This window comes from Panthera pardus, unplaced genomic scaffold (genome assembly GCF_024362965.1).
Source record: "Panthera pardus isolate Hobbes unplaced genomic scaffold, ASM2436296v1 HiC_scaffold_8, whole genome shotgun sequence".
Classification (NCBI taxonomy): Eukaryota; Metazoa; Chordata; class Mammalia; order Carnivora; family Felidae; genus Panthera; species Panthera pardus.
The window spans coordinates 108,288,473-108,304,650 of NW_026527013.1; the positions used below are offsets into that span (position 1 = coordinate 108,288,473).

The 16,178-nt window shown below is 35.1% G+C and overlaps 1 long non-coding RNA gene across 1 annotated transcript in view; it reads right to left on the reverse strand.

Moving 5' to 3' along the window:
• Positions 1-16,178, reverse strand: part of LOC109263774 (uncharacterized) — an 80,057-nt gene that overhangs the window by 33,873 nt on the left and 30,006 nt on the right. Inside the window, exons 6-7 of the long non-coding RNA XR_008420453.1 lie at positions 15,318-15,491; positions 9,816-9,880 (exon numbers count right to left, since the gene is read on the reverse strand). This is a non-coding gene — a long non-coding RNA (uncharacterized LOC109263774). The remainder of the gene's footprint in view (positions 1-9,815; positions 9,881-15,317; positions 15,492-16,178) is intronic.

Sequence of the window (16,178 nt, forward strand, 5' to 3'; positions counted from 1 at the left end):
AAAATATCTTTATGCAAATTATAAATGTCCTTTATATATTTTATTATACATCCATTAAAACCTTTTGGTGATTGTACTGCCATCACTCCAAAGTAAGCTGTATAAGGGTGTCCTGTCTTGGGTTTCAGCCACCTACTCACATCTCTCTCTCTCCCCTTCCTTGATCCTCACAGGCCGTAAAAACCTGAAAAAATAAGTTCAATTCTTGGGCTCCTGTTTTTACATATGTAAAATATAAAGATTGGGTTACATTACTTCAAACTTTCTTTCATTTTATTGGACCTCCCTTTATATCCCTTTCACTCTAGTCTTCCTCACATATAGTTTTCATTACTCCCCTGAACAAATTCTGACAGTATCTTCATCAATAAATTTAAAAATTTCTGCTTGGCTTGGAAGGCAAAATTTTGGCCTGTCCATTCCTCTCTCCTATCTTACTTGTCCAAAATCCTTAATGCCCCATGAGTTCTATATATTATATTCTGTTGTATCTTCTTTTTCTTCCTCTCTCTTTGATGTTTGCTAGTTGTTCAAGTCCCCATTCAAGCCTTCTTTCTCCAACCAACATCATCTTACTATTCTAGCTCTCCTTGATATGCCTATTTTCAAATATTTTGCACATAGTGTGGAGTAATCTTCTGTTGTCATCCATTTGCCTTACCTGTGACTGCTCTGTTTTCCCAAGGAAGAATCAGCTCTTTAAGGAGAAGAAGGCCATCCCACTAATTTGGCATGTGCAGTCTCCTGATGTACAAGTACGTTTGCCAGTTTTATTAAGATATACTTGACACACAGCACTGTATAAGTTTAGAGTGTACAGCATAATTATTTGACTTACATATAATGTGAAATGACTATCACAATAAGTTTAGTTTATACCTACCACTTCATACAAGTGCAAAAAAATTCCAAGAAACAAAACTATACACACACACACACACACACACACACACACACACACATATGACATTATATATACATTACATCCCTAGTACTTATAACTGGAAATTTGTGCCTTTAAAAAAATATTTTTATTTATTTTTGAGAGAGAGAGAGACAGAGCACAAGTGGGGGATGGGCAGAGAGAGAGACAGAGACAGAGACAGAGACAGAGAGACAGAGAGAGAGTCTGAAGCAGGCTCCAGGCTGTGAGCTGTCAGCACAGAGCCTAGAGCAATGCTCAAAATCGTGAACCCTGAGTTCATGACCTGAGCTGAAGTCGGACACTTAACGGGCTGATCCACCCAGGCACTCTGGAAGTTTGTGCCTTTTAATCACCTTCATCCAATTCCACTATCCCTATCTTCTTATCTGTTTGTGATCCATCTGCTCTAATACACTGTCAGATTCTGAAGGCCAGGCTTCTAATTGTGTTATTTATTTACTCACAATTTGAGCCTAATGTCCTGCACAAAGAAAACCTTCAGTATATACTTACTGATTTTTTTCCTGGTTCTTTCAAAGAAACAGGCCATTATAGTATTAGAAACTAATACCATGAATGTTTCCTGTACTCAAATGCTTTCATGGTATCACACTCTCTACATAAAATTGGAAGAACTTATTATGGACCACGACCCCTGTGGAACCTTGCCCTTGCCTAATTTTCTGGCATTCCCCACCTCCTCTGCACCTTCTCAGCCTTCATCCTTCCTCTTCCCTCTCCCCATAACAGAATGCCTAACTTTTTACATATTTTAAATCTTTCTTCAAATGTTACCTTCTTCGAGAAATCATTATTCATCCTACCATGCCCTATGCAATATTTTCTTTTGTTTTTCTCTGTAACTTAACCTAGTCCAACCCCAAATGTAAACTACTTGAAGGCAGGAACTTTGAGTTTCTTATTTTTTGTATTATCTCTATACCTTGCAAATATAATGTGGTCAATATCTATGAACTGAGTAAATATATACAGAAATGAACAAGTGGAGTAAACACTGACAACACTGATTGAAAAAGAGTCTAATCCAAAGTAATAGGTTCAGACTGAATTGAAAACATAGGTTCAGATCCTGAGGGACAAAGAAATATATCAACTATATGAGAAGAAGATACAACCACAGAATTTGTGGTTATAATTAATAAAAATGGGGTGAATATGAGTTGTGGGCAAATCGTTCTTACGAAATGATCGGAGAAGTGATAGTATTTTAAAACTTCTCAATTCAGCCTGAGTTGAATATTGAGCTATATAGTAAATAATGAATAAAGTTGATTATCTATGTCTGATTTTATTATAAAAAGCAGTGCATCTGGGAGCCAGATGACTTTAGAATCACATTATAGACAATAACTCTTTAATTCTTCAATATAGGTGGAGACAGGAATCATTATCCCATTTAGCAGACTTTAAAAGTTGAGGTAGTAAAAACAAATGGTTTGTCTAACATTTCAACATTTATTTGAGAGTGTCATGTTGAATTTCAGTTCAGAGCCACATGTTTGTTCCTGCATTTACCATATAATTTATTACATAATTTACATTATGAACATAAATTTCAACATAGTGAGAGGTGCATCGCACTCCGCACTCTACAATAGATTTCCCTTCTGTAATCATCCAATTATGGGTAACCAGAAAGGCAATGAATACAGCACTGGATATTAAATGTGGACATATCCCCCATTAACTTATTCAAAAAGTGAGGTTAGGAGCTGGTTCAGGTTCAAGAGTGGCTGACTTATGGAAACACATGGATTCAAGCCCAAATTAGAATCCTAAAGGAAGTATAATACACTATGAAACAGAGTAAGTTGGTTTGTGGTGGCAAAGTCATAGCATGTACCAATTTGGTGACTCCTGACAAATCACATAGAAGCATTTTTTTAATTCAAAATATAATATATGTATTGTATATACTTATATAAAATATAAATACTATTAGTGATATATAATCATTTTTCTTCTTGTGGGCCACTTCACATAGATTTATCCTTTATTTTTATTTATTTTTTTATTCATGGATATTCAAAATTCCACTCTCCTCCTCCCTGCCGCCCAAGAAAGTTCCAGCCTCAGAGTTGTTAAAGTAAAAACAATTGTTGTTAAAACGGAAAATAGAGGCAATTTGTATCATTGGCCCACCACAGTTTGGCTCAAATCTTCCTGTCTCTGCTCTTGTGAGAATGAAGCCAGACCACACACTGAGGCTGAATTACAACACTTCAAAAAGAAGAAAAACACTAATGGAAAAAGTCAAATGGGTTTCCAAATTGGAGGTGGTAGACAGTGCAGAAACCTCTTAGCACAGCTCTTACAAGGGCTGAACTCTGAATCTGAGGCCCCAACACGCAATCATGAACTTGCATTCCCATGCTTCTGTGGATGTAGGACAGGAAACGTCCATTCCACGGCACATTGTACTAGTCCATCTGCTTGAGGGGAAATGCATTTTTAGAGCCTTTTATCTCAGTCCCCACTTTTTGTAAATGGATCCTTTCATTTGTGAAACTAAAAAATTAGAGCTGCATGGAATATTTTCTTCCAAAATAAAACTACTTCAGCAAGTGAATGAATAAATTAAGAAACGAATCATAAAAAAGAAGACCTTAAGTTGCTAGTGACAGAGAAACATAACTTCTGCTATCTTTGGCACAAAGCAGCATCCTAAGTTTTACAATCCAAGTAAGTGTTGATAAATTGTGGGAAGGGGAGGGGTGAAGATGTGTTTTAGGGACAACTCAGAAAAGGTACTTGATTCTGGAATATTCTCCATCTCTTATCTCAAGCATAGGCACTTAGGATACAGTTGTGAACAGAAGAAAATACTGTCCCTTTCTTCAGAAATACAAATCTAAATTTAAAAACGGCCACACAGAGGCAGACACAAGATTAGAATTTCTGTGAGCACTGGAACAGAGACATAACATGTTAATGTGGGGTCATACTAAAAATGTATGAATTGACTAGAAAAACAGGGGAGGCTTTCCTAAAGAAATATGACAGAGTTGACCTCTACTGTGTGCAAATCAGTCTCAGCATCATGAGGGAAGTTTGTATCCTGAACACAGCCAGGATGACAAGGCTTCACAACACTATCATTTGGTTAGACCTGGGAAGGTTAGGGTCATTTGGCCAGACATATATGTTTCCATGGCTCTTTCAAAAATGTTATGCAAACTTCTGAAAATTTGGATGTCTTGTGGCATTTAAGGAGTCCTTTGGGGAATAGAACAAATAGGAGCTTCAGAGATGTTTTAAATCTAGTCAGAAGAAATAAAAGGGAAAAGTAGAAGAAAGAAGTCATAGGAAAGAAACGGACATTTTTAAGTGCCAGGTAGAAACTAGACGTTGTATGTAAGTTATCTCCTTTAATCTTCCCCCAAAACTATGGCCATTCAGTGTAGCTATCTCCATTTTACAGATGTGGAAATTGAGCTTCCAAGAGTTGGGTTATTTATGGACTATGACAAATCTAGATAATATTCTAGGATTTGAACACAGGACTCTGACTTCTGACCCATGCTCTTATTTTTTTTTTTTCATGTACAATATTTCCTCTCTAGAGAAATCTTAGTAGGTCTTAGGAATGGATAATATGTGTTAATATAAACTCTGTTTCTAATCCAATTTAAATAAAGGAGAATGCTGCTGAGAATTCCATCCGATTGCATTATCCCAAGAGAGAAATTGCAGAGATTTGCCTTCACTCCGTGTGTGATTGATAAACATCATCTCTGTCAACCTAGTCATCCCTGAATTTCCTCTTGTAAAAATTGATTGTGTCCTTCCCTACCTTCAGAGACAGGCTCATAACCGAGGCTGGATTAATAACACATTTCTATCTGCCACACATAGTATTTGTCAGTGTGGCAGACATTAGAGCTTGATTTCCCAAATACTTGAATATAATCCATTTCTCCTCTTCCCAATTTTATCAAAGAGGTTGGAAAGATAAAATAATCAATTTCCCAGAATCCCGTGTGGCTAACAGTGGCCATGTGGCACTTTCTGGCCAATGAGGTACAAGTTTGCTGAATAGTACTTGGGGATAGATTTTGCTTCCCCCATAAGAATAAGCAGAAACAGTTGGCTTGTCCTTTTGCCAGTTTGTTCTCTTACCAGCCTAAATTCAGATGTAGTACCTGAGATGCAGCGCCCCTTCTGTAACCACAATGCAATAAGCTTGAACACCTAAGCCAACATCAAATATACTGGACCAGAAAAATGGAAAGAGCTTGGGTTTTGAGCCACTTTTCTGGCTATAGGCTGTTTCCCTTAGTTTTGATAATGGAGGAAAAATAATTTTCCACTTGTTTGAGCCAATATTATGAAGTTATCTTCTGTTTTACTGACAAAGCACTCCTGACAGATAAAGTCAGATTCACGTAGGTAAACCAGCCAAATCAATTAAAACCCTTTCTCAAGTTTTTTTCTTTTTTATTTGAGCAAGAAGAGTGATATTCTTTTTAATGTTTTATCTGAAAAAGTGATCACATTCCTTATAGTTGTTGCCCCCCACCAAAACAGGATTAACCCCCAACAAAATTTAGTAAGGATGTTTAGATTGATGATGCCTCATACACACCAGGAGGAAATAAAAAAATAAGGGATAAATCAGTTGTACTATACCTATACAAAAACTATAAAACATTACTGGAATAAATGAAAGAATACACCTAAATAAAAGAAGAGATATACATTGAACAGGGGTTGGAGAACTCACATTTTAAATATGTAAATTATTTTCACATTAATTTATAGATTCAAAAAAATTACAACCAAAATCTCAGGAGGCTTTTTTTGTAGAAAGTGTCAAACTGATTACAAACTTTATACAGAAATGACACAGAATAGTCAATACAGCTTTTAAAAACAATGAAATAGTTGAAAGATTAACACTTGATTTCAAGACTTATTAAAGTTATACTGATCAAGACAGTATGGCACTGGCATCAAATAAACAAATAGATTAATTAAATACAATAAAGACTCCAGAAATAGAACCACACATATAAGAACAATTGATTTTGGCAAACGTGCAATGAGAATTCAATGTAAAAAGCAAACACAAATGGTGCTGGAACAATGGGCTATCATTATGCAAAATGTAGATGTTGTTCCATACCTTGCCTCATATATATGAATTAACACTAAATGGATCATAGACCTGAAAGTGGACCCAAAAATATAGAACTATGAGAAGAATACATAGAAGAAAAGGGTTAACCAAAGATTTTGTAGATATGACACTAACAGAGTGGATGGCTGATAGTATTTCATCGTGATTTTAATTTTCATTTCCCTAATGATGTGATGTTCAGTATTATTTCTTGGGCTTGTTATTTTTATGTCTTCTTCAGTAAACTGTTCAAATCGTCAGCCCATTTTTAATGTTTTGTCTCACTGAGTTATTATGTTATTTATCTATTCTGACTTCAAGAGATTTATCAGGGCAGCCTGGGTGGCTCTGTCGGCTAAGCATCAGACTCTTGATTTTGGCTCGTCATGATGTCATGGTTCGTGACTTTGAGCTCCACATCAGGCTCTGGGCTGACAGTACAGAGCCTGGTGGGGATTCTCTGTCTCCCTTTCTCTGCCTCTCCCCTGCGCAAGTTCTCTCTCTCTCTCAATAGCAAATAAATAATAACTTAAAAAATTATCAGATCATTGTTTTGTAAATATTTTTCCCAGTTTGTGGCTTGCTTCTTCCTTTTTTAAAAATAGTTTTCTTCTAAAAATAAAAGTTTTTAATTTGATGTTCATGGGGTGATTTTTTTTTATGTATTAGCTTTATATGCCCTAAGACATCTTTAACCCAAGGCTATGATTTTCTACTATGTTTTCTTCTAGCAGATGTATAGTTTTAGGTCTTAAATTTAGGTCTCTAATCGTCCTGAAGGGTGACTTGAGGGTTCAGGTTTATCTATTTTTTTCTGCATGGATATTCAGTTGTTCCACCATCCATTGTTGAAAAGTCTGTCCTTCACCCATTGTCTTATTTTGACAGTCTGACAAACATTTATTGGTCATACATGCATGTCTAGACTCCCTAGTCTGTTTCACTGGCCTATTTGGATATCCTTAACACCAATATTACAATGTCTTGATTATTATAGCTTTATTAAATTCTTGAATTCTGGTAATTTGTTAACTTGAGCTTTACACCTAGTTCAAAATTGACTAGTGTACTCTATGTCCTTTGAATTGCCATATAAGTTTTAGGGCAGCTTGTACAATCTTTCTAAAGAAAAGGCTCTCCCTTTTCACAGTTCCCTTTTCTTTCTTGTCCAGAGACCTTGGCCTCCTCAAACTCTGATTTCTATCTTTTTAAATCCACAAATCCATGAGGCTACCAGGCTTCCTTTGGGCTCATCCTCCTACCCTGCGGCCTGGAAACTGCTTCCAGGAAGCACACTGGAGCATTTATAGGGCTGACCTTGTTTGTTTCCCTTCTCTCTGTGATCCCAGGACTCTGCTTGTTGTTCAATGTCTGGAAAGAGTTGTTGCAAATATTTTGTCCAGTTAGATGTTTACATTCAGAAGGCAATGGTTGTAGCAGTTAATCCTTCCTGGACAGAAGCAGAATTCCTGACAGTCATTTTAATTGTAGCCTTTCTAGTTGATGTGTAGTAATATCTTACAGTGGTTTTATAGGACTCCTGATTTTGAGCAAGTTGTCATGGGCTTCTTGGTCTTCCATATATAGCTTCTCTTATGAAAAGCTTATCAAATATTTTATTCATTTAAATGAAGTTATTTATCTTATTTTATTCATTTAAATGCAGTTGCTTATCTTATTTTATTCATTTAAATGAAGTTGTTTTCTTGTAGGAATTATTAAAAACATTTTTTAATGCTTATTTATTTTTGAGAGAGAGAAATAAACAGAGCACAAGCCAGGGGAGGGGCAGAAAGAGGGAGACACAGAATCTGAAGCAGGGTCTAGGCTCTGAGCTGTCAGCAAAGAGCCCAATGCAGGGTTCAAACCCACGAACTGTGAGATCATGACCTTAGCCCAAGCCAGATGCTTAACCAACTGAGCCAGTTAGGCTCAGTTGTAGGAATTCTTATAGATTCTAGAAGCCAGTCTTCTATCAGAAATGTGCATTGGGAATATTTTCTCCAGGTCTTTGTCTTTCTTAAACATGTCTTTTGTAGGGCATAAATTTTTAATTTCAATAAAGTCCAATTATTGATTTTTTTCCTTTTATGATTCATACTTTTTGACCTTTGTCTACCCGATGTACAGAGATTTTTTCCTATCTCATTTTTCTAACACTTTTGTAGTTTTAAGTTCTACAATATGTCTAGGATCCATCTGAAATTAATTTTGCATGAATAGTGTCAGGTAAGGGTTGAGACATATATTTTTTCAAATGGATATCTAGTTGTACCAGCACATTTGTTGGAAAGAAGAAATTTTCCCACCTAACTATCTTGGCATATTTGTTAATGATGATTACCCATATATGCGTGTGTGTTCATTTGGGGCACTCTGTTTTTTTCTCCCTTGATTTATATATATATTTATATTTGAAGTCATATAAAATAAGTCCTCCACCTTTGCTCTTTTTCAAAATTATTTTGGCTTTTTAAAAAGATAAAAAATACACAGGAGCAAACCTGACGTTGTGTTCAATGACCAAGAAGAAAAAATTTAAGAAAAAAATTAAATAATTATAGTATTGAATTTTAATCCACAAAATAGAATATTCATATATTTATACTAATATAAATAAAAAAATTTTAAAATATAAATATATGGGGGTGAAAGAGTACCTCTTCTATTCAGAAAATTTCTCAATAATAAATATAGAAGTAATGAGGGAAATTCTATAAGTTTTGCTATAAATTGGTGTTCAATTGTATCGTCTATGAAGGTGGTCATGTGGTATTCTCTTAATTTGTGAATGTGCTGAATTAAACTGATGGTTATTAATGGTAAAATCAATAATAATTATTATTATATTACTGGTTATAGGCAACATTTTCCTGTTTCTTCATATGTCTGCTCGTTTTTATTGGGTGTTGGACATTTGTTAATTTTATATTGTTGAGTAGCATAGTTCTTTAAAAATTCTTTCAAAGGCTGTTGGACTTTGGTCTCCCATATAGTTAAGTTATTTATCTTGAGGCTTGCTTTTAAGTTTTATTAGCAAGTCCATGGTAGTTTTACTCTAGAAAAAAGTTTTTTTCTCCTATTATGTCTGGCCATCTCTCCTGATTGTCCTGAGTGTTCAACGTAATCTCTCTATTCTGGCTGGCTAAAACACAAAAGTATTTCAGAACTACGCAAACTCTGCATATTTTTTAGTTATATATCTCTGGTATTTCTTTTCTTGGAAAAGTAGATATTTTTCTATGCATGTGGAACTTAGAATTCAGCAACAGATCCCAGGGTATTCTATATAGACTTTTGGAACTCTTTCCCTGTATACCTTCTTCTTTTCTTATACTCCCCTCCTCAGCCTCCAGCTGCCTTTACCTCCCTGAAATTTGATCTTTGCCTCTTTATTTTTTTTAAATGTTTTTAATGTTTATTTTTCAGAGAGACAGAAAGAGAAAGAGAGAGAGAGAGAGAGAGAGTGAGCAAGCAGGAGAGGGCCAGAGAGGGAGGAAGACACAGAATCCAAAGCAGGCTGCAGGCTCTGAGCTGTCAGCACAGAGCCCCATGTGGTGTTCAAACTCAGGAGCTGAACTGCAAGATCATGACCTGAACCTATTCAGATGCTCAACCAACTGAGCTACCCAGGTGCCCCATGATTTCTGCCTCTTTAGATAGAATGCCATTCTGTAGTTGGGATTCCCCTCCCTGCACCATGGGTTAGAAAGCCTCTAAAGAGAAAGCCACAAACATAACATAACTCACCACTTTTGTTTTCCTTCTCTGAATATCAGGATAATAGTCCTTGAATGATGATGGTTGTCCAATATCTGAAAAAAAAAAGTTTCAAATATTTTGGCAATGTCCTGATTATTTATGGTAAGAAAACAAGTCTCATCTTGATTTTCCTGGGAAGCATAATTGTTTTCTTTAGTTTTTAGCGATAATTTCTATTTTGAAAGATTAATAATATGGCTTACCAAAAAACAAAAAGGTTGTTGTCTTATTTTGTGTATTCTTTTAGTATTACTAGATTCTCATTTAATTGCAAGGATTAATATGCAAATAAATGTTTGATTAAATGGTGCTGCTTAACCATCTTTGCTTTAATACCTTCTAAAATAATTTTGTGAAAGTATATATATATACGTATGTATGTATGTATACATATATGTATACACACACATATATTTGCACACTTTTAAGTTAACATTTAAATATGTTATCAGATGTTGAAATACTTTCTGTAAAACATATGAAGATAAGATATCTAGTATATTACAAAAATTGACAGTAAGACAATCTTGCACTATTTTAAATGTTTAATACCTTAATAAATGTCTCAGCAATTTAATGTCCTCTATAATCTGTTTTTAAAATGTACATACTAGTTCCTTTTTTTAAACTTAATTTCCACCAAGGACTACTTTGTCATTATGTTCTATATTTTTAGCCTTAAATTATTTTATTAGCTTCTGTATTATGCCTCTCTGCCACAATAATAGGCATTGAAATCACAGGTTGCTTTTCTTTATTTCCTGGGATACAATGTCCAATATTTCAAAAAGTGTTTTATTCTACATATTACTGTGATTATTGCTATTAACTTAAATATCAACCCTACCAACATATATTACACATATTGTTAGGTAATTATTAAATTTTAAAGTGAAAGTTTTTATGAAATGCATTTCTTATGGATAAGGCCTTTTTCTTTTCTTTTCTTTTCTTTTCTTTTCTTTTCTTTTCTTTTCTTTTCTTTTCTTTTCGCTAGTGTGTCCTTATATCCTAGGATGAATATATTTTATTGCTAGAATAAGATACGTTTCAACACCTATTAGCTACCCACTTTTCATTTTTATAGATCTAGGCCCTGAGGAACCATGTACTCATAAATAAGAAAAAATGGAATGGAGGGAGTTTTATTTTCATCATGTCATACAATTCCTTGTAAACTCTCTGAGTTACATGCCAAAAATAACATGGTGATTTATCATTAAAAGTTATTTTTGATGATCCATAGTTGAGTACAGTCTACTCCATTTTACTTCTTGCAAAGAATCTGAAGCTATCTGATGTGTTAAAAAAAAAGGTCTGTCAAACAGTAGTGTCATTCCTTTTCATTAGTGTCATAATATCCATATTTAGAATATTTTGAATTGTACCTTTTTCCAGCTCTCTAAATGTGTAAATACCATGGGTTATGAATGAAAGAAAGACTCAAACTTTCTTTATAAAGCAGAAACATAGCTATTAATTCCTTGGCTATAGGCACTTTCTTAGGTAGGTGACTCTTCAAGAAAGAACATAGATGGAAGTTAAAGATCTAGAAATTTGCCCCAGGTTTTTAAGCTATTCATGTCCATGTATTTCTTGGAAAATCCTTGTGTACCCGCTGGGGTCACAGATCCAAGTTGGAAGATGACAGTCCTAGATGACTGGTTGTGGGCATCTGCCATGACTAGTTCTACATTGTGCGATATAGACTATAAGATGTACAATTCTGCTTTCTATAAGACTACACTTTATTGGAAACGCAAAATCACACACTTAACCTGTATATAAATGTAGTAATTTATTTTTACATATGAGGTAAATGAACCTCAGAAAGGTGAGGTAGTATGCCAAGTTTCACAGGTAGTAGTAAGGTGGTAGACATGGAACCCAAATGTGCAATCTTGTTATTCCAAAGTCCATGTTCCTTTTACAAGTACTGCCTTCTAAATGACCAGAAAAACAATAAAATTTAACAAATGTCACAGATGGAAGCTACTGGTTGAATATGTATTCTATTGAAATCTACTTAAAGAAAGAGGTGAAAAAATGGGCTGGAAAAATGAGGAGTATTTTATAGGTAAAAACGAAGGCCTAGGTCAGCTGGGGAAGGGTACAAAGCAGTGGGGGAAGGTGTCAGGTACATTGTAAAGGAAAGAGGAAACAAAAACAACTAGATAGGGAGTCTACTTGGAAAGCAGATAAAGTTACAAGTTGCTACGGAGTCAGGCATGGAAAAATCTTAAAATGATGATTCTATTCTTGAAAATTAGGAGTCATTGGTGAGTTTTGAACAGGGCACATGGTAAAAGTCATGTTTTAGGAAGAGTTACCCAGTAGCATCATAGTTTGAAAATGGCGTTGACAAGACTACCTAAGTAGGCTGCTGTAATAATCCAGATGTAAGTTTATAATGAAATAGACTAGAGTGTTAGCTGTGGGAATGTAAAGGAGAAGACAAATACTAGAGACAGTATGAAGAAGGAAATCACAGGCTAGGGGTTAGGATAGATAATTCATGTGAGGAATAGTGAAATATTAGGCAAGAACGATTGGCTTGGATTGCATAGAGCCTTTAATGCAAGCTCGGGGCCCTGGATATTATAGTCAAGTGGAAGGCAAAACATGTTTTTGAGCATGAGAATAAAAATGTTTAGAGAATATTAATAGTGAAATGAATATTTTATCTCATTCTAAAGCAAAAACATTAGGATATAATTATAAAAACCTAAGGACCTAAAGTCTCAATTCCATAAATTATGAATTCAGTTCCTCAAAGGGTAATGTGAAGTTACTTCTTTGTCATATTAGATTACAGTCAGACTGGCTTGTTCCCGCTTTATAATGTTTAAAAGAAAACTTAACAGAAATTAAGTGAGACTTTTGGATTGCTCTGGAAATGATTTCTATCAGGAGACAAAGAGTATGTACACAATATGAGCAGAGACACCTCCTCCAGACAGGAAGGTGTTTAAGGAAAAAGTTTAAGGAAAAGTTTAAGGAAACACAGGAAGATGTTTAAGGAAGGTGTTTAAGCAAAAGCTTGTTTAAGGAAGAGCTGCTATTCCCAGCTATCACCACACACTATGCCTAGGAGGGCTGGCTGCTGGTGATAGTCCATACCACCAGTAGCAGAGGCTGATAGGAGGTGCTCAACGTCACTCCTCACCAGGGAAGTACAGATCAAAACCACACTGAGATTCCACCTCACGCCAGTCAGAGTGACTAAAATGAACAAATCAGGTGACTATAGATGCTGGAGAGGATGTGGAGAAACGGGAACTCTCTTGCACTGTTGGTGGGAATGCAAACTGGTGCAGCCGCTCTGGAAAAGTGTGTGGAGGTTCCTCAAAAAATTAAAAGTAGATCTACCCTATGACCCAGCAGTAGTATTGCTAGGATTTTACTTAAGGGATACCGGAGTGCTGATGCCTAGGGGCACTTATACCCCAATGTTTATAGCAGCAGTTTCAACAATAGCCAAATTATGGAAAGAGCCTAAATGTCCATCAACTGATGAATGGATAAAGAAATTGTGGTTTATATACACAATGGAATACTACTTGGCAATGAGAAAGAATGAAATATGGCCTTTTGTAGCAATGTGGATGGAACTGGAGAGTTATGCTAAGTGAAATAAGTCACGCAGAGAAAGACAGATACCATATGTTTTCACTCCTATGTGGATCCTGAGAAACTTAACAGAAGACCAGGGTCCCCCCTGGAGAAGGGGGGAAAAAAGAGTTACAGAGAGGGAAGGAGGCAAACCATAAGACACTCTTAAATACTGAGAAAAACTGAGGGTTGATAGGGGTTGGAGGGAGAATGGAAAGTGGGTGATGGGCACTGAGGAGGGCACCTGTTGGGATGAGCACTGTGTGTTGCATGGAAACCAATTTGACAATAAATCATTTAAAAAAAACCTTCAATCATAAATAAGTAGTCCATTTTTTAGCTTTATATTAATAAAATCATACAATATATTAAAAAAAGGAGTATTGGAAGATAATTGGAAGTGTACAAGAGTTCAGCAGGATTTGGAAAGAATTTTATCTGTAAGTCTCATGAGGGAATCAGAATTTTAAGGAACGGTGGTCCTGGCAAGACTGTGTAAGACTGGCTGTCTTCTTTGATGTCCATTTAATTTAGAAAAGTCATGCTAAGTGTGTGAGCTGCTTTCCTTTTCCTTCTCTCCCCCTTTCTCTGCCCCCTTCGGTCCCTCATTCTCCCTCTCCCTCTCTTCTCTTCTCTTCTCTTCTCTTCTCTTCTCTTCTCTTCTCTTCTCTTCTCTTCTCTTCTCTTCTCTCTCTCTCTCATTTATTTTCATTCTCAAGTTCCTTTTCCCCCAACTAAAAAGCACAGCCTTCATATTGGCTGAACTCCTCCAAAAACAGATATCTAACTGGTAAATGGGATAGTAGACTCCTCACAAAAGTGGAGGCAGGGGCTATGTTATTCACCTCCTACACCCTAGCTAGAGGAGGGAACTGTTGAAAATTCTCCACTGACCCAACAAATCATTATTTCATTGGTTCTTTCCTCTTTCTGTTTATAAAGACTTGTGGGGGGAGGCAGTGATGAAGGATGTTTGGGGGTAGCAGAGCTAATTTGGTAGTGGAGCTAATTTGATTATCCCCCTAAGGAGAGTGTAAAGAGATATGATCCCCTAAAATTGTAATGCTTTTCTTTTTTTAAGTTTTTTTGGTGACTTTTGATTTAGATTTAATTTCAAACGTCCTGAAAATTTTAAAGACTATCAAAAGAAAACTCTCATCTGTTTATATTCACTATTAAACTTTACATTTTATTTTATCATTCTTTGTTATCTATCTATCTATCTATCTATCTATCTCTACCCTGTCATCTGAAAGCTGGAGACAGTGAATCCCTTTACCCATAAATACTTCAGTAGGCTTTTTCTGAGACATCTGGTTCGTTTTAGAGTATGCCAGGACAAGCAATTTGTCCCTAATTTTCCATTCTAGTGACAAAATCCAGAGCAACTAAAAAAGTTCCACTCAATATCCTATTATAAAAATATTCTTTGAAACATATTTTCCTAGAAAGCAAACTGATAAATACTAATAGGACACAGATTCATCATCATTATATAATAACAACTACTTACTAGGATTTCAAAATACACTCAGCAAAGTATTAGTCATTTTATATATAGTTCATTTTTTTCACCATAACTTTTACACAATACTATTCTTCACAATAAATTTATAATGGAGGCTCTATTTGTTCAAAATGGCCACAAAGTATTAGCTCACTAAGGATATCTAGACATTTTATTAGTTAATATTTAATTAATTATTAATGTATATCCCTTTATAGCAGAAAGGATGAATGTTATATCCTATTAAGACAAAATATCAAGTGCTAAGAATATGCACCAATTCTAGAAGACTATACAAAAGAGACCTTAAAGCTCTTATTGAAAATGTAAATTGTGAGCAGGGAATTTGGGTTGCTTTGATTTTATATTACCTTTACTTTATCCTATACTTCTTCAGGGGGTAGCACAGTAGTTCATTATTCATGAACCTTAGAGTTGACTACTTGTTCACTTCTCTCCTGATGGCCCACTGTTCCTTTTCACTCCTCTCTTCTGTCCTTTTTCTTTTCCTAGTCAGGAAGACCTGTGGAGGACTTTGGGTCTAGCTTCCATAGGAGAAGAAAGAACAACAGAGGGTCAAACAGCTACAAAATTATTAGATCTTTGAAATAGCCCAGGTGAACCATTTTTAGAATAACTTTCATGCTAAGCTCTTCCAGTATTTTCTCCTCTTTAAGTATCATTAACAGTAAAAAAAAAAAAAAAAAAAAAAAAAAAAAAAAGGTTAATTTAGTACCTTCTATGTACCATGCACTGCTCTGTTATTTTATACAAAATGTAATTTAATCTTTAAAATCATCCTCTAAGGAGCAATGTAATCAATAATCAAGAAAAGATTGCTATTCAAAACTCCATGACTAGAATATAAATAAGAATTTAGGGATTAGAATATGAGAATAGAATATAAAACATAATAAGATAATAGAATATAAATAATATAAAATAATAAATAAGAAAATAAGAATAACTCTCTATTTGGAGCCCATCTTATAAAATACTCATTTTTTCCCCTATTACTATTGTGTGTTACTATGAAGAAAAAAATCCTTAGAAGTTATTTGAGATGCTTTTTGTTCTCCACTTTCTATCTTCTCTCTCTGCTGCCTAGAACAGGTAGTATGGTTCCAGCAATCATCTTGAATCATAAAGTGATCTTGAGAATGGCAATTTTGTGCTAAACATGGCAGGGCAAGAAAAAAAGGATCCTTGGTCCTTGAGGACATTGTGAAACT